At 37.8% G+C, this 19,914-nt stretch overlaps 1 protein-coding gene and 1 pseudogene across 1 annotated transcript in view; one reads left to right on the top strand and one right to left on the bottom strand.

Annotated features, from left to right (window-relative positions):
- The window catches only part of DOCK3 (dedicator of cytokinesis 3), a 599,641-nt gene that overhangs the window by 563,421 nt on the left and 16,306 nt on the right, over window positions 1–19,914 (bottom strand). The gene's annotated exons all lie outside the window — the stretch shown is intronic.
- On the top strand, window positions 7,223–11,216 carry LOC138387789 (large ribosomal subunit protein uL11-like; annotated as a pseudogene).

The following is a 19,914-nucleotide window of genomic DNA, read 5'->3' as shown; positions in this document are numbered from 1 at the left end:
TTCAGGTCAGGAGTTCAAGACCAGGCTGAGTAAGAGACCCCATCTCTACTAAAAATAGAAACAATTAGATAGGTAACTGAAAATAAAAACAACTAGCCAGGTGTGGTGGCACACACCTGTAGTCCCACCTACTTGGGAGGCTGAAGCAGGAGAATCACGAGACAAGGAGTTTGAGGTTGCTACAAGCTAGGCTGACGCCACAGTACTGTAGCATCAGCAACAGAGCGAGACTCTGCCTCAAAAAAAAAAAAAAAAAAAAACAACCAACTAACTCACATCATGTAAGTTCTCAAACCACAGTGGACTAAAACTAGAAATCAATTCCAAGAGGAGGCCGGGTGCAATGGCTCATGCCTGTAATCCTAGCACTCTGGGAGGCCGAGGTGGGCGGATCACTCGAGGTCAGGAGTTCAAGACCAGCCTGAGCAAGAGCAAGACCCCGTCTCTACTAAAAATAGAAATTATCTGGCCAACTAAAAAAATATATATAGAAAAAATTAGCCGGGCATGGTGGCACATGCCTGTAGTCCCAACTACTCGGGAGGCTGAGGCAGAAGGATTGCTTAAGCCCAGGAGTTTGAGGTTGCTGTGAGCTAGGCTGACGCCATGGCACTCTCTCTAGCCTGGGCAACAAAGCCAGACTCTGTCTCAAAAAAAAAAAAAAATTAAAAAAAAATTCAAAGAGAAACTCTAAAAACTATACAAATACATGGAAATTAACCTGCTGCTGAAAAATCTTTGGGTCAAAAACGAAATCAAGACAGAAATCAAAAAAATTTTTTAATTGAATGACAATGGTGATACAAGCTATCAAAATCTCTGGGATACAGTGAAAGCAGTGCTAAGATAGAAAATTATGGCACTAAATGTCTGCATAAAAAAGACAAAGATCACAAATTAACAACCTATGTCACACTTCAAGAAACTAGAAAAATAAGAAAAAACTGAGCCCAAAGCTATAAGACGACAAGAAATAACAATGATCAGAAGTCCTAGATGAAATAGAAATTTTTAAAAATACAAAGGATTAATGAAATGAAAAGTTAGTCCTTTGAAAAGATAAAAATCAACAGACCCCTCAGTAGATTAGCCAAGAAAAGAATAGGGATGAATCAAATAAACACAATCAGAAATGACAAAGAAAAAATTATAACTGATAACATAGAAACACAAAAGATCATCCAAAAATAATGTGAACACCTCTATGCACACAAAGTAAGAAATCTAGAGGAAATGGATAAATTTTTGAAAACACAAAACCTCCCAATCTTGAATCAGGAGAAAAATAAATCATGAACAGACCATAACAAATAGTGAGATTGAATCAGTAATAGGAAATACCCCAACAAAAAAAGCCCAGGACCAGACGTAATCACAGCCAAATTCGACCAGACTTACAAAGAACTGGTACCTGTCCTACTGAAACTGTTCCATAACATCCTAAACGAGGAAATTCTCCCTAACTCATTCTATGAAGCCAGTATCACCAGGATACCAAAGCCAGGAAAGGACACAACAAAAAAGAAATCTACAGACCAATATCCTTGATGAACACAGATACAAAAATCTCAACAAAATACTAGCAAACCAAATCCAATGGCACATCACAAAGATAATTCTCCATGATCAAGTGGGTTTCATCCCGGGGACACAAGGATGGTTCAGCATACACAAGTCAATAAATGTGATTCACCACATAAAACAGAATTAAGAACAAAAACCATATGATCATCTCAATACACACAGGAAAAAAAAAGCATTCAACAAAATCCAATTTCCCTTCATGATAAAAACCCTCAGCAAACAAGGCATAGAAAGAACATACCTCAAAATAATAAAAAAGCTATACATAACAAACCTACAGTCAACATCATATTGAATGGGGAAAAGCTGGACACAATTCCCCTAATAACTGGAACAACACAAGAATGCCCACTTTCGTCACTTGTATTCATCATAGTATTGTAAGTCCTAGCCAAAGCAATCAGGCAAGAGAAAGAAATAAACAACATCCAAATTGGAAAAGAGGAAATCAAACTATCCCTGTTTGCCAATGATATGATCTTATACCTAGAAAAACCCTAATGACTCCTCGAAAAGACTCCTAAAATTGATAAATGAATTCAGCAAAGTCTCAGGTTACAAAATCAATGTACACAAATCAGTAGCATTTCTATACACTATTAATAACCAAGGTGAGAATAAAATCAACAACCCATTCCCATTTACAATAGCTGCAAAAAAAAAAAAAAACCTTGAAATATACATAACCAAGAAGGTGAAAGATGTCTACAAGGAGAACTACAAAACACTGATGAAAGAAATTACTGAATACACAAACAAATGGAAAAGCAGCCCATGCTTGTGGTCTGGAAGAATCAATATTGTTAAAGTGTCCATACTGCCCAAGTAACCTACAGACTCAGTGCAATTCCTATCAAAATGCCAATGTTATTTTTCACAAAATTAGAAAAAAACAACCCTAAAATTCATGTGGAACCAAAAAAAGCCCGAATAGTCAAAGCAATCCTAAGCAATAAGAACAAATCTGGAGGCATTACATTACCTGACTTCAAATTATACTACAAGGCAACAGTAACCCAAACAGCATGATACTGCTATAAAAGTAGACACATAGACTAAGGGAACGTAATAGAGAATGCTGAAATAAATCCAAATACCTACAATCAACTAATCTTCAAAAAAGCAGACAAAAGCATACAATGGGGAAAAGACACCTTAATTTTATTTATTTTTTGCTTCAAACTCATAAATTATTTTTAAAATTTACTTTAAAAAAAACTCATAAATACTCACCAGAAAATTGGTTTCCTTGATCATCACCTAAATACAAATCTGGAAACGACACCAATTGGACATCAGACTGAGGTGGGGGGTGGGGGACGGGATGGGGGTATGCCTACACAATGAGTGCATTGCGCACCGTTTGGGGAGTGGTAACACTTAAAGGTGCTGACTCGGGAAAGGGGGGGTGGGGAAAAAAATATGAAACTATTGTTTTTAACTTGCACTGTTCACTTAATAATTTATCATGAATATTTCCCATATTATTTCATATCATTGTACAACAAATAATGTATACATTATGAGGACATACTGTATCTAACAAGATATACTGTTAGACTCTTTGATTCTGTAAAATTAAATAAAAAAAAAAAACTCATAAATACAATCAAAGGCAAATTGTGAACCTGGAAAAAGATTTGCTACATCTTTGATAAAGGGTTGATATTGCAAGAACAATTACCAATCAGTAAGCTTAAACACACCAATAGAAAAAAAAAAGTGAGCAAAAGATCAGCAATAGACAACTGACAAAAGAAATAAGATTGACCAGTTACAATATAACAAATAATTTGGCTTCACTGATAATTAAAGCAATGAAAATGAAAATCATTAAGGAATGCAATTTTCACCAACTAAACTGCCAAAGCAGAATTAAAAATTATAATACTTGAGGATGCCAAGGATTGGGAGAAAGAAGATAATGGGAGGATAAATTGATGTAACGATTTTGGAAAGCATTTTAGCAATGCATTAAAAGTCGTACCATATGTGATAATTTTTGACATAGAAATTCAATTAGTAGGGCATTTTCTTAAGGGAATAATTATGAATATGTTCAAAGGGTTAACAGGTAAGGATGATCACAACATTGATTAGGATTTTAAAAACTTTTAAATTATAAAAGTTTTTATTTTTTATTTTTTGATCGAACAGGGTCTCATTCTGTTGCCTGGGATAGAGTACAGTGGTGTCATCATAGCTCACTGCAATCTCAAACTCCTGGGCTCCAGCAATCCTCCTGCCTCAGTCTCCCAAGTAGCTGGGATTACAGGTGTGAGCCACCATGCCTGGCTAGACACCCTATTCAATAAATGGTGCTAGGGAAATTGGACAGTCTCACACAGAAGAATGATACTGGATCCTTATCTCTCACCATACACAAAAATTAACTGAAGATGGATTAAAGACTTAAATGTAAGACCTGCAACCACAAAAACATTAGAAGAAAACCTAGGCAAAACTATCCTCAACATTGGCCAAAGTGAAAGATTTATGACTAAGACCCCAAGAGCAAATTCTTAAAAAGCCAAAAATAAATAAATGGGACTTAATTAAACTAAAAAGCTTCTGTACACCAGAAGATATAATCAACAGAGTAAATAAACAACACACAGAACATGAGAAAATATTTGCAAGCTATACATATATGAAGGCCTAATATCTAGAATCTATAAGGAACTCCAACAAATCAACAAGAAAAAAACAACCCCATTAGAAAGTGGGCAAAAGACATGAACATAAGTTTTAAAAAAAAAAAAAGAGAATTAAATGGCCAACAAACATATGAAAAAATACTCAATATCACTAATCACTAGGGAAACGCAAATTGAAACCACAATGAGATATCACCTTACCCGTCAAAATGGCAATTAAAAAGTCAAAAAATAATAGATGCTGGCAAAGATGTGGTGAAAAGGGAATGCTTATACACCTTTGGTGGGAATGTAAACAAGTACAACCTCTATGGAAAACAGTATGGAGATTTCTCAAAGAACTAAAAATAGATCTACCATTTGATCCTGCAAAAAGACACCTGCACCTTTTAAATAAATGTTTATCACAGCCCAATTCACAATTGCAAAGATACAGAACCCAACTAAGTGCCCACCAACTGACAAGTGGATAAAGTAAATGTGGTATATTTATGCCATGGGATACTACTTAGCCATAAAATAATGTGTTTTACAGCAACTTGGATGGAAGTGGAGGCCATCATTCTAAGTGAAGTAACCTAGGAACAAAAAACCAAATACCGCATGTTCTCACTTGTAAGTGGGAGCTAATCAATGATGCATGGTCATACAGAGTGACATAATGGACAATGGAGATTCAGAAGGGGGAAGACTGGAGTGGGGTGCAGGATGAAAAATGACCTATTGGATACAATGTACACTATCCCGGTGATGAGTATATTAAAAATCTAGACTTCTCCACTATACAATTCATCCATGTAATTTTTTAAAAAACCACTTGTAGCCCCACAAATTTAAATTTTAAAAACCATTTAAAAATGCAGCCAAAATCACTTAAAAAATAAAATGTACAAAAATCAATCACATTTCTATACATCAATAATGACTAAGTTGAGACCCAAATCAAGAATTCAATCCCATTTGCAATAGCTGCAAAAAACAAAAAAAAAAAAAAAAAAAACCTAGGAATAAATTTGACCAAAGAGGTGAAAGATCTCTACGAGGAGAACTACAAATCACTGATGAAAGAAATTTTAGATAACACAAATGGAAAAACATCCCATGCTCATGATTGGAAGAATCAATTTCGTTAAAATGGCCATACTGCCCAAAGCAATGTACAAATTCAATGCAATTCTTATCAAAATACCAATGCCATTTTTAACAGAATTTGAAAAAACAATTTTAAAATTCTTATGGAACCAAAAGAGAGCCCAAATAGCCAAAGCAACCCTAAGAAAAAAGAACAAAACTGGAGGCATCATATTGCCTGACTTCAAATTATACTACAAGGCTATAGTAACCAAAAAAGCATAGTATTTGTATAAAAATATTGGCCGGGCGCGGTGGCTCACGCCTGTAATCCTAGCACTCTGGGAGGCCGAGGTGGGCGGATCATTTGAGCTCAGGAGTTCGAGACCAGCCTGAGCAAGATCAAGACCCCATCTCTACTAAAAATAGAAAGAAATTATATGGACAGCTAAAAATATATAGAGAAAAAATTAGCCGGGCATGGTGGTGCATGCCTGTAGTCCCAACTACTCGGGAGGCTGAGACAGGAGGATCCCTTGAGCTCGGGAGTTTGAGGTTGCTGTGAGCTAGGCTGACGCCACGGCACTCACTCTAGCCTGGGCAACAAAGTGAGACTCTGTCTCAAAAAAAAAAAAATAAAAATAAAAAAATAAAATAAAATAAAATTAATAGACACATAGGCCAATAGAATATAGAACCCATAAATAAAGCCAAATACTCATAGCCATTTTTTGTAGTTGAGTAGTATTCCATGGTAGAAATAAAAAAAAAATACTCACAGACAGCTGATCTTTGACAAACTCAACAAGAACATACACCGAGGTAGGATTGCCTTTTCAATAAATGGTGCTTAGAAAATTGGATTGCCATACACAGAAGAATGAAACTGGACCCCTATCTATCACCATCTACAAAAATCAACTCAAGATGGATTAAAAACTTAAATCTAAGACCTGAAACTATAAAAAATGCTAGATGAAAACCTAGGGAAAACTGGACATCGATCTAGGCAAAGAATTTATGACAAAGATCCCAAAAGCACAGGCAACAAAAACAAAAATGGACAAATGGGACCATATTAAACTCAAGGCTTCTGCACAGCAAAAGAAAGAATCAACAGACAACCCAGAGAATGAGAGAAAATATCTGCAAACTATACATCCAACTAACATCCAGAATTAACAAAGAACTCCAACAACTCAACAACATCAACAACAAAATAACCCCATTAAGAAGTGGGATAAGGACATAAATGGACATTTTTTCAAAAGAAGACAATCAAATGGCCAAAAGGCATTTGAAAAAATGTTCAACATCACTAATTATCAAAGAAATGCAAATTAAAACCACAATAAGATATCATCTTACACCAATCACAATGGCTATTACTAAAAAGAAAAAAATGATAGATGTTGGCAAAGATGTAGGGGAAAGGGAACTCTTACACACTGTTGGTGGGAAGGTAAATTAGTGCAATCTCCATGGAAAACAGTACTAAGATTTCTCAAAAAAATAAAAATAGAACTACCATATGATCCAGCAATCCCCTTACTTGGTATCTACCCAAAGGAAAAGAAATTAATACATATAAGAGATACATGAACTCATATGTTTGTCACAGCACTATTCACACTAGCAAAAATAAGGATCAACCTAAGTGTCTATCAACAGAGGACTGAATAAGGAAAATGTGTGTGTGTGTGTGTGTGTGTGTGTGGACACATAATGGAATACTATTCAGCAATAAAAAGAATGAAATGCTGTCTTTTGCAGCAAGATGGATTGAACTGCAGGCCATTATCTTAAGTACAATAACTCAGACATAGAAAGACAAAATATCACATGTTCTCACTTATAAGTGGGAGCTAAATAATGTGTACACATGGAAGCAGAGTGTGAAATGATGGACAATGAAGATTCGGAGGGGTGAGGAGGATGGTAGGTTGCTCAGGGGGTACAATGTGCATTGCTCCAGTAATGTATGCACTAAAGGCTGTGACTTCATCAAAATGCAATATATCAATGTAGCAAAAATGCACTTGTACCATGAATATACACAAACAAAAAATAAATTTAAAAAATAAAAAACATGGGGTTAAAATTATGCTAGCCTCATATTTCTCCACTGCAACACTTAACGCTAAAGGACAGAGAAAATATTTTGAAGATACTGAGGGAAAGAAAATAAATGCAAGGATGTTTCATCCAGCCAAGGTGTCCTTAAAGTATAAAATATAAAAGCTACAAACACTTCTGAACACCCACAAACTTAGGGAATATCTTGCTCATAATCTCTTCTTGAGGAAACTATCAGAGAATAAAATTTTGAGGTAACTTCACAAAAAGAGCTGACAATTAGCACTGAGTAAATTTAACAGCAGAACTAAGAATAAAACAAATGTGGGGAACAGAGTGACAGAATATGAATGTTAAATGCCCTGACAATGTGGAATAACACACAAGAAAAAAAAAACTGGAAAGGAAAGAAGGTGAGAAGCAGATTAAGTGTGCTAATGGCCTCATTTGTAATGACTGGGACTCAAAGTATATCTTGTAAATACTCTGATATACTTGAAATATATTGTGTATAATTGATGTACACGAACCAAGTAAAAAGTATAACATTATTTAACAATGCAAAGGTAAACACTAATGAAGAGGATTTTGTGTTAAAATCAGTTGTGAAGAGAAAAGGAAAAAACAAGCACAATTTTGTAGGTGATTTTATATACTCAGAAAACCCAAGAAAATCACCTGGAAAATAACTACAATAAAAATAAGAGTAAGGTTGTGTGTGTGTGTGTGTATATACATATATATATATGTATATACACACACACATAAATCAATATATGGAATCAATGAAAATATAATGATAGAAAATATCTCACTGACAATAGCTACAAAAAAGTAAATATCTAGTAACTTAAGAAATGTGCAATATTATATTTAAAAAAAAAAAGAAAAACAACTTTATATACCCAGAGATCCAGCACATCCAACTGTGACTTAATCTTACAGATATACTTGCACAAGTGAAAATGATGGTTGGAGAATATATACTAGGTCATTCATTGCAATACTGTTTGTATTAGCAAAGAATGTTCACAATTCAAATATCCATTAATAAGGGACTACTTAAATTATAGCACATTCATATGTGAAATAATATGCATATTTTTTAAATAAGGAAGCTCTCTATGGACTATATGGAAAGATCTCCAAGAAACATTATTCTACTTGGGAGGATAAGGTGGGGGTGGGGTCGCTTGAACCCAGGAGTATGAGACCAGCCTGGGCAACATAGTGGTACCCCATCTCGGGAAAAAAAGGAATATTATTAAGTTACAGAGGTATATTACTGAACAGTGAGTACAGTATGCTACTTTTAGTGCAAAAAAATAAAGAAACTATAAGAATATGCATTAATATTTGCTAGTACTATGAACACACAGAAAAATTCCAGAAGAATACACAAGAAACTGTGGAAAAGGTGGAGAACTGAATGGACAAGGGAAACATCACAGTAGCATATAGCCTATCTTGGGATTTTTAAGCCATCTATTAGTTATTTAAATATATAAATTTTAAAAGGTAGAAATAGAAAAATAGAATAAGGAGCTAAAACTAACAAAGTTTAATAGGAATAAAGATTAAAATCCCTAACTCAGACTCCACAAGACCCACTGAACAAGCACAAAACATCTTAAAAGTAGTTCACATAAAATGCTTGATAAGCTTTGGGCTGGGTGCAGTGGCTCACACCTATTGTAATCCCAGCACTTTTGGAGGCCAAGGCAGGAGGATCACTTGAGGTTAGGAGCTCAAGATCAGCCTGAGAAGCATAGCAAGACTCCCATCTCTACACAAAAATATTTTTTAAAAAGCTTGATAAGGTTTAGTATCTTAAATAGCATGAAATGGCTACCCCAAAAAATAATGTCACTATTAATTTCATTAACAAAGCAGAGGGCAAGGAACACAGATAGTAAAAACTCTGTTCTACTCTGAAAGGAATGATCAGGATGCATCTAGTATGCTGTGCTCACCTGGAAGCATTTTTAAAGGGGCATTGATAAGATTACATTAAAACTGGAGGCACAGATAAAACTATATTACCAAAAATGACCTAAATTCTCTTTGCTATATAGAGAAACATATACACAAAACCTGATTTCAAAGGATGATGATCCTCCTTAGGATATAATCGTAAACACCAGGTATATCAGGATAAATAAGATACCAGCCATCACTCAGCTCAGATGAAACTCAGGTGACAGAAAGAAGACTGTTATGAATACTAAATGAGATAATATATTTTAAGAAAAAACCTTAAGACATAACAAAAGTCTAATAAATGTTAAACTTTTAAATTCCCTCCTTAACATGAATGGTGTCTAATGTCAAAATGCCAAGATGAATATGACCTATAAGGCCCTCCGTGATCTGTGTCTTCTTCTCATCTCTCAGCAATTCCTCAAATTCACTCCCAGGCAGCTGGGGATTCAGCTGCCTAATGCTCCATGCTTTTTCTTATCTTTGTGCCTTTACAAAAAGTCTTCCCAAAATGCCCTTCCTCTCCTCACCCTAACTCTCACTCCAATTTCCTGAAAACTTCTATTCATTTTTCAAGCCCCAACCCAGCCATTTCCTTATCTCTGAAACATTTCCTGATTCTCCTAAGCAAAGTTAATTATGACATTTATTAGTCAACATTCAATAAATATGCACTGAGCAGTTTCCATATGTCTGGCAAGATGCCAGGTGCTAAGGTTACAGCAGTGAACCGGACAGACCCAGACTCCAGATGTTGTTACCCTTTGAAAGTTCACAGTGTAGTGGAGAACAAAAACAAATAATCCTTATAAATTGTGTTGAGTGTGATGCTAAAGTACATAAAAGGTACAATGGAAGCATATAGCAGGGAAATCAAACATGGTGTAGAGGTCTAGGAAGGCCTCTTTCAGGAAACTTAAACCAAAAACTGAAGGAATAGGAGTAAGGCAAAAATGGGTGAAAAAGAGTAAAAGTGTTAGAACAGCATGTACAAAGAACCAAGACACAAGAAAAGCATAACTTTCTTAGTAACTAAAAGATGTTTGGTTGGATAATACAGTTGGAGAGAGGGAGGCTTAGAAAGGTAGCTAGAGATATGAACCAGGATCGGATCTCCAAGACCCAGAGGCTAAAGAGAACGTGCCACATTTTAAAATGAAAAGTTTGATATGGCAGATTAATATCTGGGTGACAAAGGATGAAGTTTGAGAGACAAGCAAGAGCCAGAGGTCAGAGGAGCTCTTAAATCATTTTAAGAAAATTGGCTTTTGGTTTTTGGCTCGGAAAAGGCCAAGGTGTAACTTTCTTTGGTCATCCTAAATCCAGGTTCATCTGACACCAGCTGCCTCCACCATGAGCCTAAGTTCAACCCCAATGAGATGAAAGTTGTGTACTGAAGGTGCACTGGTGGCGAAGTCAGTGCCACATCTACCCTGGCCCCCAAGATTGGCTCCCTGGGTCTGTTTCCAAAAAAGGTTGATGATGACATTGCTAAGGCAACTGGTGATAGAAAGGGTCTGAGGATTACAGTGAAACTGACCATTCAGAACAGACAAACCTAGACTAAGTGGGTACCTTCTGCCTCTGCCCTGATTATCAAAGTCCTCAAGGAACCACCATGAGACAGAAAAAGACAGCAAAACATTAAACATAGAGGAAATATCACTTTTATTAATAAGACTGTCAACATTGCCCAACAGACATGGCACTGATCTTCAGCCAGAGCACTCTCTGAAACCATTAGACCTGGGGACTGCCCAGTCTGTGGGCTGCAATGTTGATGGATGCCACCCTCATGGTATCATAGATGGCATCAATAGAGATGCAGCAGAATGCCCAGTTATTTAAAAAGTACAAAGGAAAATATTTCAATAAAGGATTATTTGATAACCAAAAAAAAAGAAGCAGCTTGGACTTTACCCTAACAGAAGCAATAAAAAGGTTTTAAGCAAGGGAGTGCCAAAATATGGTTTGTTTTTAGTAAAATCACTTGGGAAGTTACAGTGTAGAAAAGAGAGAAAAAAGAATAGCAAAACTAAATTCAGAGACATCAATCCAAAAAACTCATCCAGCAAGCCCAGCACAGTGGTATATTCCTGTAGTCCCACTGAGTCCCACTCTGGAGGCACAGGCTGGAGGATCACTTGAGCCCAGCAGTTCAAGGCTGTGGTGCAATATTATTGTACTTGTGAATAGCCACTGCACTCTAGCCTGGGCAACACAGCAAGACCCCATGCTAAAAAATAATAATAATCCAGCAGTTCAAAAAGAAATAATGGTGGGCTGCTACCCTTACCTCAAGAGATAGTTAGAATCATTAATAGTGATTGGCTAAATATGGACTTGCAAAATTCTAGCTTTATCAAAATTCTAGCTGATATTTACTGAGGCAAAACATGCTGAATCAAGAACAGATTGAAGTAGACTGGAAAATCATGAACTCCATCTAGATGTGTAGCTGAAGTACCTCTGAGACATCCAAATGGATTAACCTAGTAGAGAGTGGGATATCAGCGTCTGGAGCTCAGAAAATATATCTGAAATAAAAAATATTACTTATGAGACTAGAGACAATAACATTTTTTGTGCCACCACCATACCTGAAACCTTCCTAAAACAGATCTGCCTGAGAGCACACTTAAAGCTGAGGCACCATACTGGTGGTTCTCCTTTCTCACCTCCCTTTGCACAATAATCCCACTTCATCCATCTTCAAACTAACCAAAATGCACTGTCCTGAAGTGTGAAAAACTCCATCCAGGGCACTAATGGGAGCATTCTAAGCACTGGGGAAAAATCAGAGACCTACATGTTTACACATATTTCTTATTAAGGGCAAAACATTGCCTGTCTTAGGCCTAACAGACAATTACAAAACACCACCCAACAACAGCAGAATAGTTATCAAACACACATGAAACACTTGACAGAGCATATGTTAGGCCACAAAATAAACCTCAGTAAATATTAAAGTATTAAAATTATACAAACTATGTCTCCAATCACAGTGGAATTAAATTACAAATTGATAACAGCAGGAAATTTAGAGAATTCACAATATGTGGAAATTAAACAAAACACTCCTAAATAACTAGGGGTTCAAGAAGAAATCACAGGCTGGGGGCGGTGGCTCATGCCTGTAATCCTAGTACTCTGGGAGGCTGAGGCGGGAGGATCGCTCGAGGTCAGGAGTTCGAGACCAGTCTAAGCAAGAGCGAGACCCTGTCTCTACTAAAAATAGAAAGAAATGACTTGGACAGCTAAAAAATATATATATATATATAGAAAAAATTAGCTGGGCATGGTGGCGCATGCATGTAGTCCCAGCTACTCAGGTGGCTGAGGCAGTAGGATCCCTTGAGCCCAGGAGTTTGAGGTTGCTGTGAGCTAGGCTGACGCCACGGCACTCTAGCCCGGGCAACAGAGCGAGATTCTGTCTCAAAAAAAATAAATAAATAAATAAGAAAAAAAAATTAAAAAAAAAAAAGGAAATCACAAAGAAAAATAGAAAAGAATTTGAGATGAATGAAAATGAGAACACAACATGCCAGATCTTACAGAAGGCAGTTAAAGAAGTGCTTAGAGAAATAGTTATTTCCGTAAATATTAAAAAAGAAAGATTTCAAATAACCTGACCTCTCACCTTAGGAAAAAGAATAATTAACCAAGGCAAGCAAAGATTAGACAAAGATTAAAGTTGAATGAAATACAACAATGAAAAACAACAGAGAAAATCAACAACATTGAGAATTGGTTCTTTGAAAAGAAAGATCCATAAAAGTGACAGATATTTAGCTAGATTGAACATTTTTTTTTAAAAAAGACTCAAATTACTAAAATCAGGAACAAAAGATGGGACATTATTCCCAACCTTATAAAAATAAAAAGGACTATTAAGGAACATTAGGAACACTGTCAACAGTTATAGCAACAAATTAGGTAACTTAGATGAAACTGACAAATTCCTAGAAAGACATAAATTACTTAAGAAATTATGAAAAAAAATGCTCAACATCCCTAATCATCAGAGAAATGCAAATCAAAACCACAATGAGATATCACTTAACCCCAGTGAGAATGGCCCTTATCAAAAAGTCCCAAAACAACACCATGTTGGCGTGGATGCAGAGAGACAGGAATACTCATACACTGCTGGTGGGACTGCAAACTAGTGCAACCCCTGTGGAAAGCATTATGGAGATACCTTAAACAGATTCAAATAGACCTACCATTTGATCCAGCAATCCCATTATTGGGCATCTACCCAAAGGAACATAAGTCATTCTATGAAAAGACACCTGTACCCAAATGTTTATAGCAGCACAATTCACAATAGCAAAGATGTGGAAACAACCCAAATGCACATCAATACATGATTGGATTAGTAAATTATGGTATATGTATACCATGGAGTATTACTCAGCTATAAGAAATAACAGTGATACAACATCTCTTTGGTTCTCCTGGAGAGAGTTGGAACCCATTATATTAAGTGAAGTATCCCAAGAATGGAAAAACAAGCATCACATGTACTCACCAGAAAATTGGTTTCCCTGATCATCACCTAAATTCACATCTGGGAATGATACCAATTGGATTTCAGGCTGAGGTGGGGGGTGGGGGGAGGGGATGGGTGTATACCTACATGATGAGTGCAATGCGCACTGTCTGGGGAATGGACACGCCTGGAGCTCTGACTCGGGGAGGATGGGCGGTACATGGGCAACGTATGTAACCTGAACTTTTGTGCCCCCATAATAAACTGAAATAAAATAAATAATTAATTAAAAAAGAAATGGAATACCTGAATATGCCTTTAACAAGTGAAAAGATCAAATTAGTAATTTCAAAACTTCCCACAGAGAAAAGCAGAGCCCAGAAAGGCACAGCCCAGATGGCATCAATGAATTTGCAGAATTCTACAAAACATTCAAAGAATTAATATCAATAATCCATAAACTCTTCCAAAAAAGAGAAAAGGAAAGAGAATACTAATTCTACAGGGCCAGTATTACCCTGATATCAGAGCAAGACAAAGATATCACAAGAAAACTACAGATTAATATTGTTTTATTAATGCAAACACAAGAATCCTCAACAAAATATGACTAGCAACATTAAAAAAAAAAAAAAAGATCAAACAACAGTACCCAGTAGGATTTATCTCAGGAATTGCAAAGTAGGTTCAACATACGAAAATCAATTAATGCAATATTAATAAAGGACAAAAACCATACAATCATCACAATATACACACGTTAAAAAAAAAAAAAAAAAAAACCAGCATCCCCCTTTTTTTTTAAAGAGATAGGGTTTCACTGTGATGCCCAGACTGACCACAAATTCGTGGGCTCCAGCAATCCTCCCACCTTAGCCTCCCAAGCAGATGTGACTACAGGCACACATCATCAGGCCCAGCTTCCACCATCCTTTTATGATAAAGACCCTCAACAAACTAAAAATAGAAGTGAACTTCCAGGCAGAGCACAGGGGCTCACACCTGTAATCCTAGCACTCTGGGAGTGCCAAGGCAGGAGGATCACTTGAGCTCATGAGTTTGAGACCAGCCTGAGCAAGAACTAGACCCCGTCTCTACTAAAAATAGAAAAAATTACCCAGGCGTGGTGGCACATATCTGTAGTCCCAGCTACTCGGGAAGATGAGGCAGGAGGCTCACTTGAGCCCAGGAGCCTGAGGTTGCTGTGAGCTAGGCTGATGCCACAGCACTCTAGCCCAGGTGACAGAGCGAGACTCTGTCTCCAAAAAAAGTGAACTTTTTCAACCTGATAAAAAAAAAACCACACACACAAGTGGACTTTAAGAAAAGACTCATAACTAACATTAATTATAATTAATGGTAAAGAACTGAATGCTTTCCCCTTAAGATCAGAAACAAGACACAGATGTCCATTACTGCCACCTATATTTAATACTGTAGTAGAGATACTAGCCAGAGTCATCTGGTAAGAAAAAGAAATGAAAGCCATCCAGATTGGAAAGAAAGAAATAAAACTATCTCCACTAACAGATGGTACAATCTTCTATATGGAAAATCCTAAGGAATCCACAAAAAAAAAAAAAAAAAAAACTAAACTTAATAAACAAATTCAGTAATGTTGCAAGACACATGATCAATATCCAAAGTCAACTTTATTTCTATAAACTAGCAAAAAAAAACCCAAAAATGGAATTAAGAAAATGATTCCTTTTATAAACAAAATGCCATTAACAACTGTATATCAAGTGACATCTCTTACCTATTATCAGGAGTACAAGTCTGAGCACTTCCACACACTGCATCTTGTTATTGAAGTTGCCAAGAAAAACACAACACAGTTGAGCACTCAGTGGAACAATGCTATACTGACATCAAGAAAAAACAGGGCAGAGACAAAGACGGTGGGCTTCAAGATGGCTGACTAGAGGCAACTGGCACTCACTTCTTCCACAAAAGACCAAAACACCAAGTAGATAACCATATGTCAAATACAGCATCCAGAAAAGAACACTGGAATTCAGCACTGAAGTGATAGGGAACCTCTGATACACAGAAAGAGAGGGAAGCAAAGCAGCCAGCCCAACCAGGATCAGCTCAGAGCCAGAAGGAACTCCCCACTTCAGGGAAAAGGTAAGCAAGGGATCCCAAGCAGTCTATATTCCCACCATGAATTCCTGCAACATTAGGCATGGGAGAGTTTATAGCCTTCATGGACTGTGAGACTAGTATAAGGAGCTTCCTTGAGTCTATACTATGGCACTGTTCCAGAAAGGGAGTTAGCACTGGGTCGACATGTTCTCCGAGACACAAGCAGCTACAGCTTGGTGCCATTTTGAGAGCCCAGCCCTCATCAGATTTCAGACTGCACTGGGGTCCAACACCCTTTGAATCTCCACATCCCTGAAGCCCTGCTGACATTCGCCCACATCCACCCAGAGGGCTGTAGCATCATGGTGCCAAATGGAATGAATAGTGTGGCCAGGTCTCCAACACTCTAGCCCCATACAGTATTCTATACCCCAGAGATGGGTGATACAGAGCACTAGGAAGGCTGTCACAGAGACAAAAACAGTCAAAGCATGTACTTCCCAGAGCTTGAGAGACTGTTGCACAGGACCACGGTCACTGACAGCAATCCTAATTCTTCAAGCAGCAGAGCCTTCACGCGCATACACATGCCTTCAAGGCGCCTGGAGACCGGCCTCCCCAGGCACCATCCCAGTGTCTAAGGACAGGTTTGTGCCACCCACCACCACCTGCATGCACCATCAGGGAAGAAGGGCCTGATAGCAGCCCCACATCACCCACTGCCACCATTGCCAGTGTCTGTGCATGTTGTTCAGATGCCTGAGAATGAAGCCATCCTTCTCACCACTACAAACACATGCACATGCTATACAAAGGCATCAGAGGGGGCCACCCTGCCGGCTGCTGATGCCCATGTGTGCCTCTGAGGGGCCCAGGGACCAGCACAGCAAGACTGCTGCCGCTGCTACCACCTGCATACATCACCTGGGAGCCTAAAGACTGGCACACTCATGGTGCACCCAGCCCTACACCACCACCGCTGGTGCCCATGTGTGCCATTCAGGGACCCAAGGGCCAACCCACTACCACTACTGCCACTGCCCATACCACACACGCCTGTGGTCCCAGGGGCCTGCGGACCTGCCTGCCCAGCCCCCCACTGCCACTGCCACCAAGCAAGCATGCCACTTGGAGGCCCATTGACCAGAGAGTGTGGACCTGCCACTGCCAGTGCCCACATACACATGGGGGCCCAAGGAAAAGCATATTTGGAACATCGTAGCCATCACTGGTGCCCGAGGACTAGCTCACCTCAGGCACCTTACATTGGGCATCCTCATCCCCAGCAAAGCTTCACCACAGCCTCCACTAACAACTGCAGCCTATGCCACTCAGGAACTCACAGACCTCACTGACACTAATCATAGCCAAAGAAATCATAGACACCACACTATTACACCTACCCAGAATCAAAGCCAAAGCACCCCACCCAACAAATACTATAGATATATCTATCTATAGTAGAGGGAACTGTTATGCCAGATGTGCAGGTATCAACGCAATGATAAAAAAAAGTACGAAAAAGCAAGGAAACATGACACCGCCAAAGGGACACAATAATTCTCTAGTAACAGATCACACAGAAAAGGAAACCTAAAAAATGCCTGAAAAATTTAAAATATTGATACTGAAGAAACTCAGCAAGATAAAAGAAAACACAGATAAATAACACAAAGATGATAAAAACAATTCATGATCTGAATGAAAAATTCAACAAAGAGATACAATAAGAAAGACTCAAACAAAAATCCTAGAACTGAAGAATTCAATCACTAAAATTTAAAAAAAAAAAGATTGTAAACTTAAAAAACAGAATAGGGCAAACAGAAGAATTTGTGAACTTGAAGACAGGTCTTTGGAAATAACCCAGTCAGACAAAAAAAAAGGAAAAAGAACGTAAAAGAATAAAGAAAGCCTTATGACATTATATTTGGGACACCATAAAGTGAAGAAATATTCAAATTGGGGGAGTTCCAGAGGAGAGGTAAACCAACGTGCAAAGGTATAGAAAACTTACTTAATGAAATAATAGCTAAAATCTTTCCAAGTCTTGCAAGAGATAAAAACATTCAGAAACAGGAAACTAAAAGATCTCCCAAAAGGGTCAATCCAAAACACACTATAGTATAGTATAGATCTTCAAGATAAACTATTGTAGCCCAGGTGTGGTGGCTCATGCCTGTAATCCTAGCACTCTGGGAGGCCAAGGCAGGTGGATTGCTCGAGGTCAGGAGTTCGAGACGAACCTGAGCAAGAGAGAGACCCCCGTCTCTACTAAAAATAGAAACAAATTATCTGGCCAACTAAAAATATATATAGAAAAAATTAGCCGGGCATGATGGCACATGTCTGTAGTCCCAGCTACTTGGGAGGCTGAGGCAGTAGGATTGCTTAAGCCCAGGAGTTTGAGGTTCCTGTGAGCTAGACTGATGCCACGGCACTCACTCTAGCCCGGGCAACAGAGTGAGACTCTGTCTCAAAAAAAAAAAAAAAAAAGATAAACTATTGTAAAATTGTCAAAAGTCAGAGACAAAGAGAGAATTCTAAAAACAGAAAGAGAAAAGCATCAAGTCACATACAAGGAAACGCCATCAGACTAACAGTGGCTTTCTTAGCAGACAGCTTAAAGGCCAATAGAAAACAGGATGATATAATCAAAGCGCTAAAAGAAAAAAACTGCTAGTAAACAATACTATACCCAGCCCTACAAAAAATGCAAAAGGAAGTCCTATATCTGAAAGTGAAAGGATGATATGTACCATCATGAAAACACACAGAAGTATAAAGCTTACTGGAAGAGCAGACGCACAAAGGAAAAAGAGGATTCAAATGTTGCTACTACAAAAACCACTACATTGTAAAAGTAAACAATAGGAGAGGAAGAAAGGTACAGGTATATACAAAATAATTAGATAAAAAATTAACAAAATGACAGGTGTAAGTACTCATCTATCACAAAAAAACATGATCGTAAATGGTTTAAATTCCCCAATTAAAAGATACAGACTAGCTGAATGGATAAAAAAACAAAACCCAAGAAAATGCTTCCTACAAGAAACTCACTTATAAAGATTCACATAGACTGAAAGTGAAAGGATTGGGGGGGGAAAAATCCATGCAAATGGAAACCAAAAGCATATAGGAGGAGCTATACTCATACCAAACAAAATAGACTTTAAGTCAAAAAACATAAAAAGTAACAAAGAAAGTCATTATAAAACTTTATATTTATATAAGGAGGATATAACAATTGGGAATACATATGTATCCAATACCAGAACACCCAGATATACAAGCAAATATCAGAACTAAAGAGAGAAACGCCAATCCAATAGTAGTTGCGGAATTCAACAACCCCACTTTCAGCATTATACAGATCTTCTAGACAAAAAATCAACAAAGAAACATCAGACTTAACCTGCACTATAGAACAAAGGGAACTAACAGACATTTATAGGATATTTCATCTAACAGCTGCAGAATGCACATCCTTCTCATTATCACACAAAACTTTCTCCAGGACAGACTATATGTTAAGCCATAAAACAAGCCTCAAAAAGTTTTTAAAAATCAAAATCATATCAAGTATCTTCTCAGACCACAAAGGAATAAAACTAGAAATTAATAACAAAGAATTCTGGGCCAGGCACAGTGGCTCACGCCTATAATCCTAGCACTCTGGGAGGCCGAGGCGGGCAGATTGTTTGAGCTCAGGAGTTCGAGACCAGCCTGAGCAAGAGTGAGACCCCATCTCTACTAAAAATAGAAAGAAATTATATGGACAGCTAAAAATATATATACCAAAAATTAGCCAGGCATGGTGGCGCATGCCTGTAGTCCCAGCTACTTGGGAGACTGAGGCAGGAGGATTGCTTGAGCCCAGGAGTTTGAGGTTGCTGTGAGCTAGGCTGACGCCACGGCACTCTAGCCCAGGCAACAAAGTGAGACTCTGTCTCACAA

Source organism: Eulemur rufifrons, chromosome 7 (genome assembly GCF_041146395.1).
Source record: "Eulemur rufifrons isolate Redbay chromosome 7, OSU_ERuf_1, whole genome shotgun sequence".
NCBI classification, from domain to species: domain Eukaryota; kingdom Metazoa; phylum Chordata; class Mammalia; order Primates; family Lemuridae; genus Eulemur; species Eulemur rufifrons.
This window is presented reverse-complemented; position numbering and strand designations above follow the sequence as displayed.